The sequence below is a fragment of the Hemitrygon akajei genome, chromosome 19, assembly GCF_048418815.1.
Source record: "Hemitrygon akajei chromosome 19, sHemAka1.3, whole genome shotgun sequence".
Lineage (NCBI taxonomy): Eukaryota > Metazoa > Chordata > Chondrichthyes > Myliobatiformes > Dasyatidae > Hemitrygon > Hemitrygon akajei.
In genome coordinates this window covers 48,770,706-48,798,256 of record NC_133142.1, presented here as the reverse complement: position 1 = coordinate 48,798,256, position 27,551 = coordinate 48,770,706, and the positions used below count along the sequence as shown (strand labels likewise).

General features: G+C 42.4%; 1 protein-coding gene across 9 annotated transcripts in view; it reads left to right on the top strand.

The window, feature by feature from the left end:
* The window catches only part of itpr1b (inositol 1,4,5-trisphosphate receptor, type 1b), a 532,858-nt gene that overhangs the window by 484,853 nt on the left and 20,454 nt on the right, over window positions 1-27,551 (top strand). The gene's annotated exons all lie outside the window — the stretch shown is intronic.

Sequence of the window (27,551 nt, the reverse complement as noted above, 5' to 3'; positions counted from 1 at the left end):
ACTGCCATTTTATGCAGAGCTAATACTGAGCTTTTAGTCTAGTTGTCTGAAACTGTACTTTAAGAAAGATATTTACTTGAACTGTACCTTGGTTTTCCTGAAGCCAAGTTATAAAATCCTGTGGTCCCTACTGCAACACCCTGATTGATAGGTGCTGGCTAAAACATGGGCACTTTCCATTGAGTTTGCTACCACAGGGAAATCTCTAGGCTAGGAAGAACTGTGAAGTCCAATTTAAGGGAAGGGGGTATTGAAGAGGATTGTCATAGTAGCTTTCATTACATCCAGCAGCAGGACTCAGGCTGGAAATCAACATGCAGTACAAGTCAGGTTAGGGTTGTGAGGAATTAGAGGACAGGCTGGAGTCTTAAATCCCTGAACCACATTCAAAGACCAGCGACACGATATGGACTATCCGTGGTCGGATGTCAGATGCTGGGCCAGTAGAGAGCGGATGAGGCCAGTGAGTTGTCGGCAGGTTCTGGAGTCAGAATTCAGTGCAGTAAGGAGGAAGTAGTTCCAATGACAGTCTGGGTTAGCGAGTCAGTGAGACTGGAGTTCAAGGCCTAGTGTTTAGGTCTCGTCAACTGTGAGTCTGGAGTTAGAGGCCTAGTATGCAGTGATTAGCGTGTCCTGGGATCGATACTGAGGTTCAAGGCCTGAGGATAGAATCTGAAGTCTGGAAATAGAGACCCATTAGCCAGAACCAAGTCTGCAAATTTGTGTGAGTACACCGAGGATACGGAAGCCCAGTTGTCCGCAGGCCTGAGTCCGTGTCCGCTGGAGGCTTGAGGCCTGCCTTGTAGTTAAAGGATGGAGTATGTGCACTGGTAGGATGGAGGAATGGAGCTGGTTTTGCTGTTGTTTTGTTGCTTATTGTGTTCTGTGTTGTTCTGCCAAGCTTCATGGGAATGTTGGTGCCAGAATGTGTGTGACACTTGTGATCTGCTTCCAGCACACACCCTGGATTCTTGGTTGTTAATGCAAGCAACACATTTCACAGCATGTTTCAATGGACGTATAATAAATAAACTCAAAACTTGAAATCTACCAATCCAAAACAACCCACGCTCAAGTCGGAGTACTGCCTTGATCACCGCACCTTGATTGACACTATTTCTTACATCCTTCCTTTACGTAGGGAGTGGAAATCTTAACGTTATGTCTCCATCTAAATGGGGAATGTGCAGTTTATAGTAATCTGTAATAAATACTATGTACAACAAGACAGTCAATATAACATAGAAATACAATTGTATCAGCGTGAATTAATCAGTCTGACGGCCTGGTGGAAGAAGCTGTCCTGGAGCCTGTTGGTCCTGGCTTTTATGCTGCGGTACTATTTCCCAGATGGTAGCAGCTGGAACAGTTTGTGGTTGGGGTGACTCAGGTCCCCCAATGATCCTTCGGTCCTTTTTACACACCTCTATCTAGTGGGAAGATCACATTCACAGGTGTACTGGGCTGTCTGCACCACTCTCTGCAGAGTCCTGCAATTGAGGGAAGTACAGTTCCCATACCAGGCAGTGATGTAGCCAGTCAGGATTCTCTCAATTGTGTCCCTGTAGAAATTCCTTAGGATTTGGGGGCCCATACCAAACTTCTTCAACTGTCTGAGTGAAAGAGGCGCTGTTGTGCTTTTTTCACCACACAGCCGGTATGTACAGACCACGTGAGAGGTGTGTGCTGAGGAACTGAAAGCTGTTCACCCTCTTTACCAAGGATCCATTGATGTCAATAGGGGTTAGCCTGTCTCCATTCCTCCTGTAGTCCACAACCAGCTCGTTTGTTTTTGTGACATTGAGGGAGTGGTTGTTTTCTTGACAGCACTGTGTCAGGTGATGACTTCTTTTCAGTAGGCTGCCTCATTATTACTTGAGATTAGGCCAATCAATGTTGCATCGTCAGCAAATTTAATTAACAGATTGGAGCTGTGGGTGGTATACAGAGAGTAAAGGAGAGGGCTTAGGACACAGCCCTGGGGGGCTCCTGTTTTGAGGGGCAGAGGTGAGGGAGCCCACTCTTACCGCCTTGGTGCCATTTGCCTGAGCTTACTGAAGACCAGCCTTCATAGGCAGTCTCTCAACACCGAGCTGTGAACATGCCAACGGAGGGCAAGGGTCGCCTGCTCAGTGGGCAATGGTTGGTGCTGGGTTCCCAGCACAGCACCTCTGCCAATAACGTGTCTCTTCATAGAATGCTATCATGACCCTGCCCCCCCCCCCCCCACCCTTAGCTCCATTTCTGTTACTGCTCTCATTCATGGGAATGTTTGCTGAGCACAACCAAGTGCAAATGAATTATTACGAAGCTGATTAACATTCTTACTGATGTACATCGTGTCTGCAGCTGTGCTTTGTTCTCGGCTCTCTCGTCCCTTTGACCTGTCTCAGTGTGTATCTTTATGTTCAATTAATAATTCCCAGGGAACTTTCTGTGTTCATTAGAATCCATGCAGGTCATTCTTCCCCCTTACTTGCTAATCCCCTCTAATTAGCTTGTTGTGAGCAGCACAGTAGCACAGCTAGTAGAGCTGCTGTTCACAGTTCCTGGGTGCAGTCGTGGTATTATCTGTGTAGAGTTTTCACCTCCATGTGACTGCGTGAGTTTCTTCTGGGTGCCCTCGCGTCCTCCCACTTCCCAAGGGCGTGCGAGTTGGTAAGTTAATTGGCTTCTGTAAATTACCCCAAGTAAATAGATGAGCGTCCGAATCTAAGGGTGGTTGACGGGAATATCAGTGTAAATGTTTGACTGTCACCATGAACTCAGTAAGATAAAGTGCTCTTTTTCTCTGCACTGAATGACTCAAGTGAGGTCTCCTTAATTCAGTCTGCGTTTTCTAATCTCAGGAAATTGTCTTGCTTCTTCAACAGTAAGTCTTTTGGTAAAGTGCAAGGGAATTTCTTAAGAAATATTGTTGAACACACCCAATCAGTCAACATCTTTGTTTAGCTTCAATGGCACCTGAAACTTCTTGTTTCTAAAATCACAGGTCAATATTGAACTAATTTGTTCATTGCTACAACTCTCTTCACTTTTATTTACTTAAACAAGCTTGTAGTGCCTATCTTGCCACCTAAAGAGAGCTATCTGTCTTCCAACCTTGTGCTTTTTTTTTAATGTATCTACTATTACTTTAGCCTTTTGTTCATTAAAAATAATTATCTCACGTGACGAATTTATTTTGTAGGTATCTGATTAACAATCTCTTTTATTTCCTGTGTTTTTCTTTTGTCGCAGTCCAGATTTCTGATACTGTTCCATGGCGTCTAATAATCCCTCAGCGCGTGTAGATCACTTGTGATGCTTTCATGTATAGGAGCCTTAACGAGAATTGCCTCTTTTGCCCTTGGTTCCTGTCTCTTTCTGGTGTCTGGGTTGTTTTTTCACGTCTAAGATTCAGCGAGATGTTGCACGTGCTGAAAATGTGCACGTTGGGTGTGAATGCAAGATCATCTCCGCATCTAAAATTACAAGGTTTCTTTTTCAAAACTTTAATGAAGTAGATAAGGAGAAACTATTGCCCCCTACAGGAAGATCAATAACCAGAGGAGACTCGTTTTAGATCATTGACAAAAAATAAAGGCTTTTTTTTTCTTTTATTGTGCGAATTTGATTCTTGGGTTGGCAGGTTTGTAGATCTATAGCTGCCAGAGCTTGGAAGAGTGAGAGGTCTCAGCGAAACACATTCTTTAAGAACTTAACACAGTCATATCAAGTTGCTTTCCCAGCTCTGTTGTCCGGAACCAGAGGTCTCGGTCTCAGATAAATAGTTAGTCCTGTCATTCAGGATGGGGTTGAGAAGTTATCTCCTTACACAGAGGACAGTGGAGGGGTAGTCTCTCTCCCCAAGGGGGCTATGGGGGCTGAATCCCTGGATATTCAAGACAAAGACCTGTAAATTCTAGGAACTTATGCACTTAATGGCACCGAGAGAAATGATCATCAACATTATTGTTGAATGGTGGTGCGAGGAAGAGAATGACTTCCGTGGTGAAGGGTGTCAGTCCAGAAAGCCGACTGTTTATTCCCCACCATAGATGCAGCCTGGCCTCCTGAGTTCCTCCGGCAGTTTGTGTGTGGCTGCAGAGAATGACTTGTGTGTGTCTTGTGTTCTTGTGTGGTTGTTATGATCTTGAGTGCATCGTCAGGAAGAGGTTTGATGATAACTTTTAAAAGGGAACTAGACGTGAACCTTGAAGTGGAAGGAAAATGGATGCTGAGGGAACTGTGGAGATGTGACAGATGTGGTTAGCCCTGTCAGAGAACTGGCACAGTTATGGTGACAGAATGGCTTCCTTCTGTGCTGTGTCATTCTACATTTAGAACCAATGTGTGGAAAGGATCTTTCAAACGACAGTGCTGCAATATATTGTCAATGTGATAGGTTCTCTTACATACACAGCCTGGTCGCACTTGTGATGTTGATTGATTCCAAACCCAGCACCCAGCATCTCACGAGTTCAAATCTCCTCAGGCATTTGACCTAATTCAGCCTCACTGGGTAACATTTGCCAGACATGTTCGTTCTCTCTCTCTTTCTCTCTCTCTCTCTTTCTCTGTCTCTGTCTCTGTCTCTGTCTCTGTCTCTGTCTCTGTCTCTCTCTCTCTCTCTCTCTCTCTCTCTCTCTCTCTCTCTCTCTCTCTCTCTCTCTCTCTCTCTCTCTCTCTCTCTCTCTCTCTCTCTCTCTCTCTCTCTCTGTCTCTCTGTCTCTCTGTCTCTCTGTCTCTGTCTCTCTCTCTCGCAGCAGAGCGCCACATAGACCGAATGTCATAAGCAAATTTTACTTTGAATTCCAATCTTGTGCTGATGTTTGCCAATAACTAAATACAGCAGCTTTTTTTGTTTTTGATTCATCTCCATATCTGCTGTTTAATCATCAGTATCTGATTCCTGGAAGCTAGTGTCAGAAGGCAGCAGCCAGAATGTCCATTTATTCTGCTGAACTGTATACATCTCCCAGCTTGTTACCACTCTAAGTACAAATGCTTGGTGACCTAGTCTCAGAACAACACGTGCACCAGCTGTTCAAACATGCATTTTCATGGCTCGTTCTCCTCTACCTTGCTACCAGATAGATGTTTAGATTCTGAACAAAGGAAAACAAATCTTTGGACTCTTCTAACTTGCCATCTTGTTGCTCATTTCAATTAACTTCTTTTCATGAGGCATGTGTTCTTGTTATGTGCGTGTGTTTCTTATTGCATTTCTATCAATGGCATCACCAATATTAAATAAGACTTTGCAGATAGGAAAGTTGTAAGGAAAATCTGATGAAGATCCTTGATATTTTTGGTTATTGGAACAGAGGAAGAAGATTTTGCCTAAAGGCCCTTGCACCCATACATCTCTTAACTTCGATTGCCCCATCACTAGTGTCCCTACGACCTATGGACTCACTTTCAAGGATATTTATTATTTATTTCTTTATTATTATTATGAGGGGTGATTGATAAGTTCGTGGCCTAGGGTAGAAGGAGTCAATTTTAGAAAACCTAGCGCATTTATTTTTCAACATATTTCCCTCCTACATTTACACACTTTGTCCAGCGGTCGTGGAGCATACGGATCTTGGACATCCAGAAAGTGTCCACAAATGGGTGATTAATAACTTTGTGGCCCAAGGTAGAAGGAGGTGAGTCATTAATTTCAAACTTCCTGCATAATCACTCAGAGTTGACCTGCGTGTGCATGTAACAAGAGCTGTATAACTCATCTCCTTCTACCTTAGGCCACAAATTTATCAATCACCCGTCTGTGGACACTTTCTGGAAGTCCAAGATCCGTATGCTCCACGACCGCTGGACTAAGTGTGTAAATGTAGGAGGGTCGGGACTATGTTGAAAAATAAATGTGCTAGGTTTTCTAAAATGGACTCCTTCTACCTCAGGCCATGAACATATCAAACACCCCTTGTATTATTTCTTTGTTTGTATCTGCATAGTTTGTTGTGTTTTGCACAGTGGCTGTACGCCCAGTTGGTGCGGTCATTCATTGATTCTAGTATGGTTATTGGATTTATAGAGTATGCCTGCAAGAAAATGATTCCCTAGGTTGTTTATTCTGACACGCATGTACTTTGATAATAATTTTACTTAAAGCTTTGGCATATTTTGTGCCACTACATCCATTGCTTCTAAGTATTAACCACTTGCCACTTTTATGCTAAGTTAGTTAAGGACACAATTCTAAGGATATCTGAACCTTTGAAGATTTCAAAATTTCCAGCAAATCTAGATTCAAGTTTATTTGCCACGTGTACATCAAACCATGCAGTGTCTTGTAAATGTATTCAGCTCCCAACCTTTTGTTCACATAAAAGAGTATTACAGCCAGGGATTTTGATCAATTTAGCTGAGAATTTTTATTTGTGAATGACAAGCTCCTTTTCCCTCAGTAGAGTCCAAAAAACAGGGAAAATTGTAAAACATGAAAAACGAAAAATTTACAAACTGAAATGTCAGTAGTTCAAAAGTATTTATCCCCCTTTTCTCAGTTCATAGTTGAACCATCTCTTACAGCTATTACAGCCAGAGTCTTTTTGGATAAGTCTCTATTGGCTTTGCACAGCGTGATGGAGCAAAATTGCCCATTCCTCCTTGCAAAATTGCTTAAGCTGTGCTGGATTTCCTGTCCCTGCTGCTGAAATGCAACCCCATTGCATGGGGCTACCTCCTGGCTGATGCACAATATTAGATTTACGCTATATGTACTGCTTGGAATTGAGGCCAAAAAGGTCCACTTCAGTCTCATCTGACCACAAATCCTCCTTCCATATCCTTACAATATCTTCCAAATTATGCTTTGTAAGGCAATGATATGCTTTTGTTTTTAGCCAGGGCTGCTGCTTTGCCTCACTTTTTGTGCAAGGCCTTAGAGATTGTGGAGCCATGGTCTTCATCTCCAGCTTCATCAGCCATTGACTTCCGCAGCTTACTCAGAGTAACTGTTAGTGTCACAGTGGCCTCTCTTACAAGTGCAATTCTCCTCCAGCAACTAAGTCTAGAGGGGCAGCCTGACCTAGGCCATGTGGCTGTGGTTTCATATCTTTTCCAGTTTTTCACAATTGACTGCACTGAACTCCAAGGTATGTTGAGATGGTCTTGTATCCTTCCCCAGATTTGTACTTCACTATTATCACTTCCCTGACCTGGCTTGAATGCTGGTTTGCCTTCATTTTGGTTTGGTCTGTTGAAAATTTACCATAATGTTGGACCTTATGGGGTGGGGGGGGGGCTCTATTTATTTAGGTAATCCTCCAAGTTTCTACACCAACAAATTGTGTGAACTGGTGAGGTAATTGCACCTGAGGAAAGTTAGCATTGTTAATTACAAAGAGGTTGAATACGTTTACAACCTCACAATGTTGGTTTTTAATTTTTAATAAAATGTTGACAGGTTTTGGAATTCTTCATTTGATATGACATAATGCACAATGTTTTGGAGAGCAACTCAAAAAATCCTACTTCATTGTATTTAAATTTTAGAAAATGAAACAGTAAATGTAAAATACTTATGGGGGCCGAATAACTTTACACAAAAGTGTTAACAACCAACACACCCAAGATGTTCTGGGGTCAGCCGGCAAACGTCACCACACATCCTGTGCTAGCACAGCATGCTCGTATGCTTGGTAGAACAAAACAGGCAACAAACAAGAACAAGCCCCATTCTTCCCTTTGCCACACCCATTCAGGTACATATGCAATCCTTAAATTCCAGGACAGGCCTGCAGCTGCAGCCTCTGGCAGCCATGGACTTGGACCTGCTTATCACCTAATAGGAAATGGAGAAGGGTTTCAGGGAAAGGATTTCCAAGTGTATGGCCTGTCAACAAAAGGAGAGCCACCAATGGAGGAGTGATTAAAATTGAGAATAGCCAAAGGGCCAGATTTCAAAAGAAGTAAGTATCTAAGCGTTATAAAGATTGAGGAGTCTAGTAGTGTAGCTATTAACGCAATGCTATTGCAGCTAGAGGTGTCGAAGGTCAGAGTTTAATTTTGGCAACCTCTGTAAGAAAGTTTGTATGTTCTCCCCGTTTGCGCATGTGCTTCCTCCAGGTACTCTGGTTTCCTCCCACAGTCCAAAGAAGTACCAAATAATAAGTCATTGTAAATTATCCTGTGATTAAGCAAGGGTTAAATCGGGGGTTGCTGAGCAGTACAGCTCACTAGGCCTGCAGGGCCTGTTCCACGCTGTATATCTAAAACAAAATAAATAAAAATCAAAGAATCTCTGAGCACAGGAGCTTTGAGAATTATATAAATTATGAGATCTGCAGCAGAGTTTTGGATATCCTCAACATTAGAGAATGCAACCAGCAGAACAATGTAATGGTCAGTCTAGAGTTGGCAAATGTTAAGGATGAAGGTTCGTCAGCAAATTTAGGAATGGTGTCAGATCGTCATGAGAATAGGAAATTTTAACGATGGTGTTAAATATGTTCTGATCTCATTATGGGATGCAATGTGAGACAAAGGTTGCTAGGAGCTCAGTTAAGCCTCAGATTGCGACTAAGAAATGGATGGAGGTGATGGTTGTGGAATTACAGCAAAGAGTGATGAGAATGGGTTGGATTTTAGTAGTTTTTAGTTAGGGGAAGTCTCCACCTCTCCATTACTGGATGTTAAATATTCAGTGATGGGTTGAGATAAGAGATGTTATGATAGATTTGGATAAAACAATATTACAGATAGAAACTAATAAAGTGTTTTCAGATGATGTTGCCTTGAGGCAACATACAGATAGAATACAGTTGAGATACGAGAGAAAGCAGAAGTAACATTATTGAAGTAGAGGCCATTGTAAGTGGCTCTCTGGGTAGAACCAGCTTGATATGGTTGTGTGCAGAGGAAAGCAGTGGTGAAACACCAGAGGACTTTGCCCTGATCACCTCTGGTACATGCTACAAACAGAAGGGTTCGTGGAACATCATGTGACCTCTCCACTATCTCTTAGCAGAGTGTTGCTAATGGAAACCGCAGAGAAGTACAGGAATACATGGAATGCCCTGCCAGGGGTGGTGGTAAAGGCAGATACATTGGAGACATTTCACAAACTCTTAGATAGACACATGGATGAAAGAAAAATTGAGGGCTATATTGAAAAAAGGGTTTAAGATGATCTTGGAGAAGATTAAAAGGTCAGCACGACATCATAGGATGAAAGGCCTTGGGTCCAAACTGTCGTTTAGAATATAGTTACTTTTCTATGTTCTAAAAGGTGGGTGTGGACTTAGGATAGGACAGAAGGAGTTGGGAAGTCGGGGCTCAGTTTGAACAGACCCACGTTTCAGAGCTGGGGGATAATAATGATGGCTGGTTTGACAATGACCGAGGACAGGAAAACGTCACGACCAGACTATGTAACAGTTTCTTCCCCCAAGCCATCAGACTCCTCAATACCCAGAGACGAGACTGACACCAACTTACTGCCCTCTATGTGCCTATTGTCTTGTTTATTATTTATTGTAATGCCTGCACTGTTTTGTGCACTTTATGCAGTCCTGGGTAGGTCAGTAGTCTAGTGTTTTTTTGTGTGTTGTTTTACATAGTTCATTGTAGCTTTCGTATTGTTTCATGTAGCACCATGGTCCTGAAAAACGTTGTCTCGTTTTTACTATGTACTGTACCAGCAGTTATGGTCAAAATGACAATAAAATGTGACTTGACTTGACTTGACTTGTTAACAACTACAGTAGAGATCAGTGCCAGTGAGAAAAGAGCAGTAGTCTCCACTTTTGTGTGAATCCAGATGAGTTGGTTTTGTGGACAGATTAAATCAGAGATAGGGAAGGTAGCGAAAATTGCTAGGACACTGGGAAACAAAGTGAATCAGACCCTTTTGGCCTGGGGGGGAGGAGTTGGGGAAGAGAAGCCGCAGCATTAACTGATGAAGGAAGTCCAGAAATTCCCCTACACTCACTCAGTGGTAATAATGTAAGAAGATTTCCAATTGTGCATAGAAGCTTGGAGTTATCTAGAATGGTTTTAGTGGATTAAAATTGAGTTTAAAATGTTTTATGTAGTCCAACCAGATATGCTGGTGAATGGCTAAGTCAGTCATCCATCATGAATATTTATGTCTCTACCTTTTCAGTTTAAAGGAGGATCATTAAGGCCTGTCCATTGAGGAGTGCCCAGTGTGAAGACAATGGTTTAATGGAACTGGAGAGTGAAAGGTGGTGCATTTGAGCAGATTTGTGCGGTGAACAGAGTGTCAAAAGTCATTCTATTGGGAACTTGAAACTATCAGTGAGCACACGTAGTTTTTCAGGGTCCCCGCAGTGCTGTGATATACCTTGTGAATGCCTTCATTTTAATCAGAACCAGGTTTATCATCACTGCCATATGGTGTGAAATTTGTTGTTTTGTGATAACAGTGCAGGGCAGTACATCAAAGTTACTATGTTTAAAAAAAAATGTGGAAGAGGAATAGTGAAGTTATGTTCCTGGATTTGAGAACTGTTCGGAAATCAGATGGCAGAGGTCAATAAGCTGTTCCTAAAGCATTGAATGGGTGTCTTCCAGTTCATGTACCTGCTCCCCAATGTTAGAAATTAGAAGGGGACATGTCTCAGATGGTGAGGACCCTTAAAGATATTAAGTATAGATGATAATCCAAAACCCATTTTTCTGAAGGGCCCTGCTATTGGGTTTCTCACGCCCCAGAAATGCAAGGAGAAAGTGGGACTATTTGCTTCACTACTAGAAACTATTGCATTGCTTCTGTTGCCCCACACCAGAACTGCCCCCACCGGCATCCAACCCCTCTCCAAATGTGACTACATTAAGAGCACTTGGAATGATTACGAATGCCGCCTAGGAGCAAAGATCTCCCAGTCAAAGAACTGCCATCAAGAATTTGGCAAGGTAACAGAAAATAGCAAGCTTTTTTTTAAAAAAAGGAAGTTCAGGGTCAAGTGACAGAAATCACAGCAGGAATGGTTAAAAAAAAAGAAAACCATTCCAGATTTAAAAAGTGGATTTAATGCATTTCTCTGAGTCATGGGGGCTTTTCTCACAGGGAGGAGAGAGAATTAATGGATTTTGTCCTTGGAGGAAAATTATCAGCTGGTCACTAAATAGATGTAATCATGTAGACAATCCTCTTCCTATGATCCTCCTGCAGCAATTTTCCACATGTGTGAATTGGTTCCATTAGCTTTGCAAAACTTTTCAATCTTTTTTTGACAAATTACCATCTTGGGTGAGGGAAATAATTGTCCCTTTTGAATGCAGAGCAAATGAGCATTATTGTGTAGAAATCAGTTTGAATTTCTAAAATGACATACTAATGATACAATAATAATGACCTATGCACATTCTCAACTCAACCTCTCCGAAAAAAGAATGTATTTAACTTTAGCATCTTCAAATTGTGATGCTGGTAGAATGATTGTTTCAAGCAAAGGGCTGGGAAATAGTGGGCTGTCACTTTGAGACAAAGTCAGGAAGAAAAAAGTCTACAAAAATTATGGATATAACCCAGTCAATCACACACAATGGATGAGTACATTTACAAGGAGTGTGGCCACAAGAGAACGTTATCCACCATCAAGGACCCTCATCATTCAGGCCATGCTCTCTTTCTGCTTCTGTCACTGGGCAGGAGCCTTGGGTCCTACAACACTGGGTTCAGGAACAGTTATTACCCTACAACCATCAGGCTTCTGAACCAGCCTGGATAACTTCACTCAACTCTGAACTGATTCCACAAGCTACACATTCAATTTCAAAGACTCTACAACTCACATTCTCAGTATTTTTTCTTTCCTTTTATTTATAATTTGTTCAGTTTTTCTTCTATTGCACATTGGTTTTTTGTCAGTCTCTAGCATAAATTCTTTCACAAATTCTATTATTTTTTATTTTCCTGTAAGTGGCGATGGGAAAGTCAACTTCAAGGAAAAATATTCTGATATATACACTCAGTGGCAAGTTTATAAGGTACAGGAGTGGAAGCTTGTGTGGTGTAGCCCATCAGTCTAACATCGGTGGTGGGGAAAATGCTAGAGTCGGTTATCAAAGATGTGATAACAGCACATTTGGAAAGAGGTGAAATCATCGGACAAAGTCAGCATGGATTTGTGAAAGGAAAATCATGTCTGACGAATCTTATAGAATTTTTTGAAGATGTAACTTGTAGAGTGGATAGGGGAGAGCCAGTGAATGTGGTATATTTAGATTTTCAAAAGGCTTTTGACAAGGACCCGTACAGGGGATTAGTGTGCAAACTTAAAGCACACGGTATTGGGGGTATGGTATTGATGTGGATAGAGAATTGGTTGGCAAACAGGAAGCAAAGAGTGGGAATAAACAGGACCTTTTCAGAATGGCAGGCAGTGACTAGTGGGGTACCGCAAGGCTCAGTGCTGGGACCCCAGTTGTTTACAATATATATTAATGATTTAGACGAGGGAATTAAATGCAGCATCTCCAAGTTTGCGGATGACACGAAGCTGGGTGGCGGTGTTAGCTGTGAGGAGGATGCTAAGAGGATGCAAGGTGACTTGGATAGGTTAGGTGAGTGGGCAAATTCATGGTAGATACAATTTAATGTGGATAAATGTGAGGTTATCCACTTTGGTTGCAAGAACAGGAAAACAGATTATTATCTGAATGGTCCGATTAGGAAAAGGGGAGGTGCAACGAGACCTGGATGTCATTGTACACCAGTCATTGAAGGTGGGCATGCAGGTACAGCAGGCGGTGAAAAAGGCAAATGGTATGTTGGCATTCATAGCAAGAGGATTTGAGTACAGGAGCAGGGAGGTTCTACTGCAGTTGTACAAGGCCTTGGTGAGACCGCACCTAGAGTATTGTGTACAGTTTTGGTCCCCTAATCTGAGGAAAGACATTCTTGCCATAGAGGGAGTACAAAGAAGGTTCACCAGATTGATTCCTGGGATGGCAGGACTTTCATATGAAGAAAGACTGGATCGACTAGGCTTATACTCACTGGAATTTAGAAGATTGAGGGGGGATCTTATTGAAACATGTAAAATTCTAAAGGGATTGGACAGGCTAGATGCAGGAAGATTGTTTCCGATGTTGGGGAAGTCCAGAATGAGGGGTCACAGTTTAAGGATAAAGGGGAAGCCTTTTAGGACCGAGATGAGGAAAAACTTCTTCACACAGAGAGTGGTGAATCTGTGGAATTCTCTGCCACAGGAAACAGTTGAGGCTGGTTCATTGGCTATATTTAAGAGGAAGGTAGATATGGCCCTTGTGGCTAAAGGGATCGGGGGTATGGAGAGAGGGCAGGTACAGGGTTCTGAGTTGGATGATCAGCCATGATCATACTGAATGGCGGTGCAGGCTCAAGGGGCCGAACGGCCTACTCCTGCACCTATTTTCTATGTTTCTATGTTTCTATCCACTTCAAGGTTCAGCACATTATGCATTCAGAGATGTTGTAACACGTGGTTATTTGAGTTACTGTCTCCTTCCTGTCAGATTGAACTGGTCGGGCCATTCTCCTTTGATCTTTCTCATTAACTAGGCATTTATACCCACAGAACTGGATGGTTTTTGTTTTGGTTTTTCACAACCATCCTCTGTGAACTCTAGGGACTGCTGTGTATAAAAATCTCAAGAGATCAGCAGTTTCTGAGATCCTCAAACCACTCCATCTGGCACCAACATCACAATTCTACGGTCAAAGCCATTTAGGTCACATTTCTTCCCCATTTTGATGTTTGGTCTGAGCAACAACTGAACCTCTTGACCATGTCTGCATGCTTTTATGCATTGAGTTGCTACCATATGATTGGCTGATTAGATATTTGTGTTAATGAGCAAGTGTACCTAATAAAGTGGCCACTGAGTGTACGTACTTTGATAATAAATTTACTTTGAACTTTTGAAAGACTATTTTTAGCCAGCCGGACAGCCTGTAGATATGACTGTGTGCCTAAGCGCAGCTATAATGCCATAAACAAGTTTGCTGATGACTCCACTATCACAGGCCAAGTCAAAGGTGATGAATCAGAATATAGGAGGGAGATTGAAAATCTGGCTGAGTGGTGTTACAACAACAACCTCTTAAAGTCAGCAAGACCAAGGAATTGGTTATTGACTTTAGGAGAAGGAAAGCAGAGGTCCATGAGCCAGTCCTCATCAGAGAATCAGAGATGCAGAAGATCAGGAACTTTAATCTCCTCATTTTTATCATTTCAGAGAACCTGCCCTGGGTCCAGCATTAAAGTGCAATTATGAAAAAAACACAGCAATTCCTCTAATTTCTTATGAGTTTACAAAGATTCAGCATGACATCTAAAACTTTGACAAAATTCTATAGATGTGTAGTGGAGAGTATACTGATTGACTGCATTGCAACCTGGTATGGAAACACCAATACCCTTGTGTTGGCACGTGGCCAAGTGGTTAAGGCTTTGGGCTAGCGATCTGAAGGTCATTAGTTCAAGCCTCAGCCAAGGCAGCTTGTGTGTCCTTGAGCAAGGAAGGCACTGAACCAGCACTGCTCCTGCACGTTTATAGCCCAGTGGTGCAGTATGGACAAGACAAGAACAGAAAATCCTACAAAAAGTGCTGGGTACAGCTCAGTCCATCATAGCTAAAGCCCTCCCCACCATTGAGCACATCTACATAAAGTGTAGTTGCATTTAAGTAGCATCCATCATCAGGGACCCCCACCACCCAGGTCATGCTGTCTTCTCGCTGCTGCCATTAAGAAGGTGGTACCGGAGACTCGGGACTCAAACAACCAGGTTGAGAAACAGTTATTACCCCTCAACCATCAGGCTCCTGAACCAAAGGGGATAACTTCACTTGCCCATCACTGAAATGTTCCCACAACCTGTGGACTCACTTTCAAGGACGCATCATCTCATGTTCTTGATACTTATTGCTTATTTATTTCTAATTATTATTTCTTTTTTTTGTTTTTGTATTTGCACAGTTTGTTGTTTTTTGCACACTGGTTGAGTGGCCAGTTGGTTTGGTCTTCCATTGATTCTATTATTCCATTATGGATTTATTGAGTATGCTTGCAAGAAAATGAATCTCAGGGTTGTATCTGGTGGTATATATGTACTTTGAAAACAATTTTACTTAGAACTTTGTCACATGATTTGGAGCTATGCCCTGTAGCTATCCAGGTGAAGGACAATTGTGATCCCTGATCATTGTTCAATTGGATCATAAAGTGCAAAGTTGCTAGTGTCTGGTTCCCACCTGCGACGGCTATAGACACTCAGCTATCAGGAAGGGCAATACGCCTGACATGGACACTGGTTAATGCAGAAAAAAATACCTATAAATTGGTTCCTATGGTTGTTCTTAGGTATTTGAATGCTAGTCAAAAGTTCCCCGACCCCTGTACTGAATGGCAAATTTCACTCCCACCTCACTGAAACAAAAAGCTTTTCTGAAACTTACTGCCAATTGTTTAATGTTGAATTTGCATGAAAATATTTTTGAAGTGTCTATAAAAAGACATTGAGAAGCGCATGATTGTTAATTGGCCAGCGTGATCTTTAGCTTACTGAATTTTTTCCCTGAACTGAATGCATTGATCTCACCTCTCACTAAACTTCTTTCTATAGTTGATCTAACCTTTCAGCTTGAAGTTTTTATTCTTGTCATTTGTGACCACCTTTCAGTTTGAGACTGGGGGAGGGTGTGTGGGACAAGGAGAAGAAGAAAAACTAAGTGAAACCCGTGTGTTTTCAGTTTCTCATGCCTACAATTGATGGCCCTGGTTAAATTGGTGACAGTCGAGGAAGTCACACCCTGCCTACCTTTTGCAGTTATGTATCTTTGCTGTGCTGCTGACAGATGTCTCACCATTGGAATGTTTTTTTTAAAGTTACATATTGTTTGTGACATGTAGACATCACTGGCACAGCATTATTTATTGCCCAACACAATGGAGATGGTGAACCTCTGGATTCTCTGCAGATTTCCTACAGTGGTGGTTGATAGGGATTCTGGTTATTGACTGGGTATTATGCTCCATGAGCAACCTCTTTATGGGAATTATTTTATGGAGTCACAGCACATGGAAATCAGCCCTTCAACCCGACCTATCCATACTGCCCAGTATGCCCTTTGAAGCTAGCTTGCTTGTATTTGGATTATACCCCTCCAAACCTTTCCAATCTAATCATCTGTTCAAGTAACTTTTAAATTTTCTATACCCACTTTCTATATACCACTTCTTTTTGCAGATCATTCCATATATTGTCCACCCTGTGGGTGAAGATAGTCCCTTGGCTTCCTATTACATCTCACCTCTCTCACCTTAAACCTGCACCCTCTATTTCTTCATTCCCAACAGAAGACTGTGTCTCTACCTCTCATGATTTTATACACCTCTATGGTCATCCGGAACTCTCCTGCACTCCAAGGAATGAAATTCAGTTTGCTCAACCTGTCTCCGTAATTCAGTCCCTTAAGTCCACACACCATTCTTGTAAATCTTTTCTGCACTTATCTATTATTTCTTCCACCACCACCACCCCAATCCAACGCCACCCATCTCCCCTCTTCAGCCATTGTTTCCTTTGGGTACTTTGTCCCACTAATAATCCCTGAACATTTGGGCACCCACCCACTGCCTACCATGCCTAAGAGGGCAGCATGTACCCGGATGGTGTATGTCAGTAGGTGGTATTGTCATGTTTAATACCTGCTACCACATACACACTTCCCAAGAGGGTTTATTAGATCAGAAAAAGAAGCCATGGTTAATTTCTGCAGCACCACTTTCAATATTTTTGCCAATTTAGCACATCCAGGAGCTGAGGTCCAGAACTTGCCTTCTTTTGGTAACTTAGTGCCACACCCATTGGTATCTGACTGCTGTTCTCCTCTGCAGAGCTGCATTATAACTTTCATCAAACTATATATTTGTAATAAACTGGTCAATGGAGCAAATGTATATGATATCCCCAAGTTTCTGCAAGAAATTTGAATGAGCTAATTTTTGCTTTGTTCATCCTGACTAACAAAATGGTAGTAGTTTTAAAATGACAGATTTTCTTCTGCAACCTGTCAAAGTTCTTTTCATTTACCCTATTTCTTGATCCAAACTTGAAATTTCAGTGTTGACATAGTTTAAGGTCAGAACAATGATTCCTTCCATTCCAAATTTTAGAATGTGGGTGGATGGGGGAGAGGGGTGGGAGTGGCAGCTGGCCATTGCGGGATAGAATAGATGTTGGGAAGTGAGCATTACATTGCAAAACAGCTAAGCTATTTGTCTTTTTCTAAGTAATTGTTGAGTTACTGGAAATAAGTTAGACCCATGTTTTGAAGAAGGTTCCTCTATGATCAAGCATCAGACAAGCTGAGCAACTGTGGTAGCTGCCAACTAATCCCACGCTGTGGAGTGAAAAACAGCCTGGTTAACCCGCCCCCACATCTGTAAACATATGTTGTGTTCTGGGGATTTTTCCAGCTTTTTTTCTCTACCACGTAGCAGCTCACCCAAGCCTGGAAATGTGGTGAGCCAACTTCCTCCTGTGGCTTTTCTTTGGTCTTTTAGCAAAGTCATCTGCTGCCGGGAAAGGGGAGGGTTGTCTACTGGTTTTTAATCACTCTGCTCAGGCTTGCAGGCAGAGAGAGTAGGAGGGCTTAATCAGACAGCACACAATAACATTGGTATGTGGGAGTTCAAAAGGGTGTCTGCATCCTGGTGTGCTTGTCCCTATACGTTCAGTGTTCAAAAATTAGCTTGGCAAAAATGCTGCTTCTAAGACGTTCTGATCACAGGACTTGTATCTCTACCTTTGAACAATTAATATATGTTTAACAATTATTGCTCTCTAAAGGCATTTAAACTCGAGCTGAAAACGTGAAACTGCAAATCTACTTTTCCTTATGAGAGAGCCACTTGTTCTCTGTCCATAGTTTTTCTCCCCTTCCCAGTCTTGGAACTAAATTTGCACTACTGAAGTTTGAGAAGTCACTTAATCTGCCCACCCCACCCATTTACCTTCCCCCTTGCTTGGCTTCACCTATCACCTTCCAGCTTGTATTCCTCCTCTACCTCCACCACCTTATTCTGACTTCTTCCTCTGAAGGGTTTCTGCCCGAAACATCATTTGTTTATTCTCCTCCATAGATGCTGCCTGACCTGCTGTGTTCCTCCAGTACATGTTGCTCTGGATTTCCAGCATCTGCAGAATCTTTTTTTGCTTAAAGTTAGGGACTGAGTATTGGATTAGTATCATATTGCAGCTCCATTGTGCTTCCATCTCTGCCCTAATGGTTTTCAATTGATCTAGAACTTTTGGTCTGCATTTTTAACGTCATCTCTCATGACACAAACCATTTTTCTCCAACAACTAAATCACGAGCAAATAACACTCAGCCATGTAAATGTGAAACAAATAGTGAATTCTATCTGGAACAAGAGTCCTTTAATAAAACTCCCATTTGCACTGGGTAGAACTATAAAATCTGTTGCCTCTGGACTTGAATAACATTAATACCTCCAAATTGCAAATACTTTTTACGGACTAAAATATTGTAAATTGTATAAATGTGAAATTAAAGCAGAAAATGCTGAAAATGCAGAGAAAGTTAAGATTTCAAGTTAATGATCTTTTATCATAATTCAAAGATTTCAGAAATGCTGTGATGGGAAGTGACAAAAGAGCAAATGGGAAATCTCTCTGATCCGGTGAATTGATTTAAGTGGCAGAAATTGTGCGTGTACAAATTTTTTCCTAGTTTGTAGTGGCAGCACATTGTACCATTCCTCTGAAGTTCATTTCATTGAAATTGAAGAGCAAAAGCTGGACCATTTCAGTTTGAGGGCTTTGGTTACAAACCTTAATCAGGGACAAGAGTGGGTCGTATCACAAAGGATTACCAAATAACCCTTATCAAGTCTGATCGATGCATTATAGAAAGCATCCTGTCTGGATGCATCATAGCTTGGTGTGGCGGCTGCTCTGCCTGTGACTACAAGAGCCTGTAGAGAGTTGTGGACACAGCTCAGTACATCACGAAAACCAGCTTCTCCTCTATGGATTCTGTTTATACTTCTCACTGCCCCTGTAAAGCAGTCGACATAATTAAAGAACCCACCCAGCCCGGCCATTCCCTCTTCACTCCTCTCCCACTGGGTAGAAGATACAAAAGTTCGGCTCAAAGACAGCTTCCACTCTGCTGTTATAAGACTATTAAATAGTTCCCTAGTACAATAAGTTGGATCCTTGACCTCACCATCTACCTCATTATGATCCTGCATCTTCTTTTAGCTTGTGCTGCACTTGTTCTGTAGCTGTTACATTTAATTTGGCACTGTTATTGTTCTACCTTGTTCTGCCTCAATGCACTGTGTAATGATCTGATCTGTATCAGCAGTATGTAAGGCAACCTTTTCACTGTACCTCAGTGTGTATGATGGCAATCAAATCATTCCAATTCCAAAAACTGGGAATATGGCCTGTTGCCAATATCACTGTAGGCTTCTCGTTATTGGCTGAGTCTGCAAGCCACAGGATTGTGTACGTCTATCATAGAATCCCGTAGCTCTGAGACAGGTCCTTTGGCCCACCTATTCTAAACCCATTTGCCTGCATTAAGCCCGCAGCCTTCCATGCCTTTCCTATCTTTCTATCCCAAACATTCAATTAGAATCTGCCTCTCCCAGACCCTCTGGCAGATTGTTCCAGATAATAGCCACACTCAAACTTTCCTCTCAGATCCTACCCTCTCACCTCAAACCTGTGCCATTTCTGCCCCGGAGAAGATACCTCTTCAGTTTATAAACTTACTGCCTTATTGCAATATATAAAGTGAAAATAATTTATTGTGATATTAGATATTATTTACTTATTAGACCTCTCTCATCCCCCCCCCCTCCAAATAAGTGAAGCCCTCTATTCCAGGCAACGTTTTAGTGAACCTTTTCTGCACACTATCTATTGCTACCACATCTATCCTGTAGTGTGGTGACCAGAATTGTACAGCAGTGCTCCAAATGTGATCAGATCAATGTTTTGTACAACTGCAATGTGACATCCCAACTCTTGTACTCAATGCCTTGGCCTGCAAGGACAAACTTTTCAAATGGTTTAATCTGATCTACCTGTGAGCTGGGGACTCAGTGTTAACCAGTGAATTGAACAAGGCAGCAAAGAATTAATTTTAAGAGGGAGTCTAACATTTCTTCTCTATACTTCTGGTTTAGGATCATGGTTCATCAGTGCAAATAGGTTGCTGTTCTGGCTGCTCATGGTAGGCTGACTTTGGATACCACTATCCCATAATAACAATGTGGGGTCTATAGTGTATAGTTTTGTCTTTACATGGAGTCAGGTAGTGTTGATTGAAATAAGAGAGTCCTGTCTTAATTATTGTTCCTTCGAGTTAGTAGATGAAAACCTTGTGGCTTTGAGTCAAATTATGTGGTCTTAATATATTTCATAGCCCCTTCGTCCTCAGAAATGTTGACAAAGTTACTGAACAATGATGCCAAAAAAATTTCAGTAGCTTTAAGTGCCAATAAAATGTTCTGCATACAGTACTAGGCATTTTGGAGAGGTCACTGATGGCTGTACTCAGGTTTGTTAATCCTTTTGTATGGTATCCTGAGAGTAGTTAAGGGTGTGTATATTGGTATATGTGATTTTTAAAGGAGCTAAGTCTGCTTCATTGTGCATTTATAATATTGAATGTTGTTTCAGCTGCCATCTTGTAATGTATGTTACATTAAATGTGCTGTAGCTATTTTCCCCACGACTTAACAAGACAACATTGGTTAGAGTTTCCAACCTTTTCACAAAACTCTTGAGTCAAAAATATAAAAGTATGAAAAATGGATAAAATGGGAAATATCGCAGTGGTGCTAGATTTTCACATTCATTGACACAGATGTGCAGCTGTCACCTATTGATATTCATAGGACATCTTTTTAGAAGTCCTGTGGACATCTTGTACACTGAAATCAGCTGTCAGTATCTGAGCTGCATTGCAAACCGCTTGCAGATAAGGGTGGAATTAATTTCCAGTGGCTGTTGGACAGAATTTGATACACAGGGAGCTTTAGGGTCATCTAAAGTTGTGTAAACAGCACAAAATACTTTTGTGTTTGCTCCCTTGATGCAATAAAGAGTGTTGACTTTGCTGGAACCAGTTCCTAGCCAGTCTGCAAAGACTGCCAGTGATCTGGTAAACACCTGTTATTCCAAGATGTATAATGTGATGGGAAGTAATTTTCTTCCCATTTCCAGAATAGATCAAGTTGTGTTATGTGGAAAAAAACACTGCTCTCACTCAGTCTCACACTTTGGCTAGAGTTTAGGGCACTCATTGAGCAACCAGATTAGTCACCCGAAGGCCTGCACTAACAATCCAGACAGGCGAGTTCAAATCCCACCGTGGCAGCTGTGGAATGTAAATTCACCTCATAAGATGCAGAAATGACTAATCATTAGTAGAATTGCCTACTTGTCACCAAAACCCATTGAGTTCACTAATGTCTTTCAGGTGTGCATGACTTCAGACCTGCAATAGCGTCTCTTGACTCTTAACTGCCCTTGGATCTGCCTTACAAGTCACTCAGCTTTATCATAACAATGGACCAACACAGGGAAAAAAAGACAAAACTGTAAAGATCTGCTAGCATCAGTCTAGATGCTGAATCTGGATACTCCCCGCCAAGTCCACACACCATCCCGACTTGCTGTGTTGGTACCGGGGGCGGCGTGGCGCCGGTTGTGGTCGGCCCCCTGTGCTTCCCCGGGGTGTGTCGGTCATTGGCGTGGGTGGCGCATATCACTGTTTCTCAATGTGACAAATAAATTTAAACTTTAACCTCTTAGTCACTGGGTGTACTTAAAGTGGAAGTTGTTGGTTTCTTGATTAGTAAAGGCATCAAATGTTACAGGAAGCAGACAGAAGAATGGTGTTGAGAGGGATGATAATTTGGCCAGGATGGAATGGTGGAGCAAACTCAATGGGCTGAATGGCCTAATTCTCCTTTGTCTTATTTACTTATGGAAATGCAGAGCAGGTCCTTCATCATCACTGGGTCTCCCTTCTCAACACCATGGTGGGAACACCTGCACCAGCAGGGCTGCAGAAATTCAAGAGGCTTTCTCACACCTTTTCTTAAAGGCAATTAAAGAACGTCAATAATTATTGACCTTGCGGATGACTCTCAGATCATTTAAAAAAATGACAAAAGTTTGTGAAGGGTTAACATGTTCATCAGCCTCTCTCAATAATCCGTGAATGATCTACAGCTACTTTGTGGGAAAATTCCTGGTCAGCTTACGTGGCAAGTGTTATCGGCACAGGACCCTTCTTGAGACTATGAACAGAGCCACCCAGACTCACCCTGTTTCAAAAACAGGAAACTGCAAAGGATTTGGGCCCAGCACAGGCTGAGTGAGGAAGTGAGAATGTACGATGGTAAATCTTGCTTTAAGAAAGGCAAGGCAACCCACCAGCATGAGAAAGTTCACCAGTATTTTATGTTACTTATTAATAGGTGTTTGATCAGGTAGATTAAGCAAATCCAGTCATTGTTCATTGTATTTGTGTACTATTTTTAATATAAACATCTTAAAATTCAGATCGAATCTAGCCTTGCTGATTATTTCCTCGGTAGGTTTGTGAGTGAAACACAATAGATAGTGGGTTAGGTAGAATGTTGCTTCTGCAGGCATGAAATACAACACAGCCAAATAAAGTCAACAAAACCAACTTTTGGAAACGGGGAATAACGCACAAGTGCCACTATGGTTTATCTCGTGCAAGAGCTGAGTAATTTCCACCTTATTGTATTCTGTACATCTATCAAAGGTGTAATAATGTCGCAATCACCTAAGGTACTTGTCATATCAGTAGGTTCTGAGCAGAATGAGTCAATCTTGCGTATCACCTCATTTTTTTCGTGATTTTAAATAAACCAAATTTAATTTTGACCTCCCTCAAGTTTCATATCGCTGGTACTGTATTAAAATCAAAGCATCGACAGTTAAAGCTGGTTATTGCCAAAGATGAGCTGCCAGATCCCAGATTAGGAGCCCTGGCGAGATCACATCTAGAATCTTGTGTGTTGGTATCAAGAAAGGAGGTACTTGGATGAGACTACAGCAACGGTTCATCAGATTGACCTGCAAAGGCGTATTTATTAAAGCAGGACGGATCTGTACTCTCCTCTCGTCTGTCATGGACTCCCTCTTATTTTCTGGTTGCCTCGATGAAGCATTCAACATAATCCAACATCCCTCCCACTGGACATTCTTTCTTCTGTCCCTTCCTACTGGGCAGAAGATATTAAAAGCCTGAAAGCAAATACCACCAGGCTCAAGGACAGCTTCTATCCCACTGTCAGCTCTCAGGTGACTGAATGGACCACTTGTATGATAAACTTGATCTCTTGACTTTGCAATCTATCTCATCATGGCCTTGCATCATATTTTCTACCTACACTACACTTCGTCTGTGACTGTTAACTTAATTCTGTTACTGGTTTTCCTATGATGAAGTGATCTGTATGGATGGCAGGCGAGACAATGTTTTTCACTTTACCTTGGTTCATATGACAATGATAAACCAGTTTATCAATTTTTAGAAGAATGTGGAGTCAATTCAGAAATGTACAGTCTTCAGGGGCTTGTTTGTGTAGATGTTAGGGATAAGGTTTCTCCTGGTTAAAGCGTCCAGACCAAAGGGTCATATCTCAAAACAAGGGAAAGTGTGTTGGGGCACAATTAAGGAGAGTTTCACCTAAAGGGGAGCTCATCTTTGGAATGTCCTAGCCAAGAAGTGTGTGGAGACTCAGTTACTGTGTATATTCCAGGCATATCGTGGAAGATTTTTGGATAATAAAGGAATTGAGGAATATGGTACGGAGACAACAGATCTACTATGGCTCTGTTGAATGGCAGCAGCAGCTCTGAGGGGCCAAACAGCCTATTCCTGTTTCCATTGCCCACATTGTTAGTACGGGACTGGTGGTATGCGAGGTGGTGACAATTTTTGCAACAAGTCATTTGCTTTGCTTAGTGAATGGGATGCAGGGAAATAGTAATGATGACAGCAACATAAAGGGGAAAATGTATTCAGAAAAGGCAAGAGCTGTAATAGACCCACAAGCTGTTCTTTCGTACGTTTTGAGCATTCACCCCTTTTACACTTGGAGGAGTCCAGGATGAGCTCAGTTGTGGCTCTTTTAAATTCATTCAATTCCAGAGAGATAGATAGATACTTTATTCATCCCCATGGGGAAATTCAACTTTTTTCCAATGTCCCATACACTTGTTGTAGCAAAACTAATTACATACAATACTTAACTCAGTAAAAAAAATATGATATGCATCTAAATCACCATCTCAAAAAGCATTAATAATAGCTTTAAAAAGTTCTTAAGTCCTGGCGGTAGAATTGTAAAGCCTAATGGCATTGGGGAGTATTGACCTCTTCATCCTGTCTGAGGAGCATTGCATCGATAGTAACCTGTCGCTGAAACTGCTTCTCTGTCTCTGGATGGTGCTATGTAGAGGATGTTCAGAGTTATCCATAATTGACCGTAGCCTACTCAGCGCCCTTCGCTCAGCTACCGATGTTAAACTCTCCAGTACTTTGCCCACGACAGAGCCCACCTTCCTTACCAGCTTATTAAGACGTGAGGCGTCCCTCTTCTTAATGCTTCCTCCCCAACACGCCACAACAAAGAAGAGGGCGCTCTCCACAACTGACCTATAGAACATCTTCAGCATCTCACTACAGACATTGAATGACGCCAACCTTCTTAGGAAGTACATTCGACTCTGTGCCTTCCTGCACAAGGCATCTGTGTTGGCAGTCCAGTCTAGCTTCTCGTCTAACTGTACTCCCAGATACTTGTAGGTCTTAACCTGCTCCACACATTCTCCATTAATGATCACTGGCTCCATATGAGGCCTAGATCTCCTAAAGTCCACCACCATCTCCTTGGTCTTGGTGATATTGAGACGCAGGTAGTTTGAGTTGCACCATATCACAAAGTCCTGTATCAGTTTCCTATACTCCTCCTCCTGTCCATTCCTGACACACCCCACTATGGCCGTGTCATCAGCGAACTTCTGCACATGGCAGGACTGAGTTATATTGGAAGTCTGATGTGTACAGGGTGAACAGGACCGGAGAGAGTATGGTTCCCTGCGGCGCCCCTGTGCTGCTGACCACCGTGTCAGACCTACAGTCTCCCAACCGCACATACTGAGGTCTATCTGTCAAGTAGTCCACTATCCAATCCACCATGTGAGAGTCTACTCCCATCTCCGTTAGTTTGTGCCTTAAGATCTTGGGCTGGATGGTGTTAAAGGCACTAGAGAAGTCAAGGAATGTAATCCTCACAGCACAACTGACCCCCTCTAGGTGAGAGAGTGATTTGTGCAGCAAATACGTGATAGCATCCTCCACTCCCACCTTCTCCTTATACGCAAACTGAAGAGGATCCTGGGCGTGCCTGGTTTGTGGCCTCAGATTCTGTATTATCAGCTGCTCCATGGTCTTCATCACGTGCGACGTCAAGGCAACAGGTCTGAAGTCATTCAACTCCTTTGGTTGTGGTTTCTTCGGTACCGGGACAATACAGGATGTTTTCCACTGTCTGGGTACTCTTCTCTGCTCCAGGCTCATGTTGAAGATGCGCTGTAGTGGTTCTCCCAGCTCAGTCGCACAGGCCCTCAGTAATCGTGGGGAAACTCCATCCGGTCCAGCCGCCTTGCTGGTACAGATCTTCCTCAGTTGACCTTCCACCTGTGCAGCCGTAATCCTGGGCGTGGGCAAGGTCTCCTGTGAGTGGCTATTTTCCTGTGAGGGAAGTAAGCCTGGTGTGGATTTCTGCGGTGAGGATGAGATTGAGCTGTCGAACCTGTTGAAGAAGTTGTTCACCCAACTTCCAAAGTTCCAAAGTGAGACACCCAAAGTGAAATTGCCCTCATCCCAAAGAGCTTTGTAGGAGAGTTACCAAATGAGAAGCGATTGGAGCAAGTGTGAAAAGTCTGCTGAGAGAAAAAAAAACTGCAAGGAGTGACTTTAAGGAGGGCAGAGGCTGAGAGTTGAAATCACGAATGTCTAGTCAGCTGAAGGCATGACTTCAGTCACATTGTTCTCTCATCACCCCTAGCTCTTTGGGCATCCTATATCTGCACAACCCCCTTTTGTATTTCCTCTTCATCGCCAATGCTGGCACCGTGCCAACTCCAACCCATTCCCTCCCCTGAACCTCTCCCTCACCTCTTCTACAGCACTTCCTACTCTCCCTTACCCCGGCACCTCTCCCGTAGCCCCACACCTCTTCTCCAGCACTTCCTCCTCTCCCCTTTCCCCTCTCCCTTACCCCCACCGTCTTTCCTCTCCCTTGCCAATCAGTCTTGCTTCTGTTATACTTTTGAATTTGCAATGTGCTTTGAGGATTTTGACACATGTTAGTCTTCAGGAAGCTTGCGGTAATTTTTTTGGAATCGTGTGAATACATTACTTTCCTATCCCTGCATTGCCATTTTCCTGCAAAGCTTCAAGGAATGATACCACAATAAAGACAGAGCAGATCTCTGACCATTTATCTGGTCTAATACTATACCCCTTGGTTCCCAGAAACTTTATCTCCAGTGTTTAAAATGTTAAATCATGACCGGAATTTAAAAAAAAACACACATCTAGCAAGAGATAACTTGTGCTTTTGGCAAAGAGAGTGACACTGGAGGAGGTTTGGCTGATGTCACTGATTATGATCTAAGTTGCTGGCTTTTCCAGGTAGTATTTTGGAAAAAGTGAGGCATTTGCAGATCACCAGTCATCAAGAGGGTGTTGTTGCACTCCCTCTTTTGCACTCAAATCCTTAATTTTACTCTTCATTCCATGAAAGGCATAACCATAAACAGGAATAGTTGACTTTTATTTAGAAAATTCAATTCATTTTTAAATTCCATCTCAGACTTTGAATATTACCAGAAAATGGGCATTTGTTCCCCATTAGTAGATACCCTGGAAGCTGATGACAGCCTGTCTCTTCCAGCAGCAACAGCCTGTGATCCTACTGTTAAGTAGGGAGTTCCCAGAACTCTATCAGGTTCCTCCTCTTTCAGCCCTTTAGCTCTTCCTCCTATCCCTTCCCTTCCATCCACCTTCCCCCTCATCTGGTCTCACCTATCACCTGCAAGCTTGTACTCAGCCCCCCCCCCCCCAACTTCCTCATTCTGGTTACTTCACCCTCGTGAAGAACCTTGGCCTGAAACATTGATTGTTTATCCCCTCCATAGACACTGCCTGATCTGCTGAGTTCCTCTGGCATTTATATGTGTGTCACCCAGCATTTTCAACTAAGATAGCAAAGGGTAGGAAATGAACTTTTAGGATGACTTGGTTCAAGGTTTGGACAGCAACTTGCACAAGACTGAGGGCATAGACTAGCATCTCAGTTCATGGCCACCTCTACCGTCGTGATGAGGCCACTCTCAGATTGGAGGGGCAACACCTCATATTCCGCCTGGGTAGTCTCCAACCTGATGGCATGAACATCGATTTCTCCAACTTCCAGTAATTATTACCCCACCCCTACCCTCTTCCTCCAT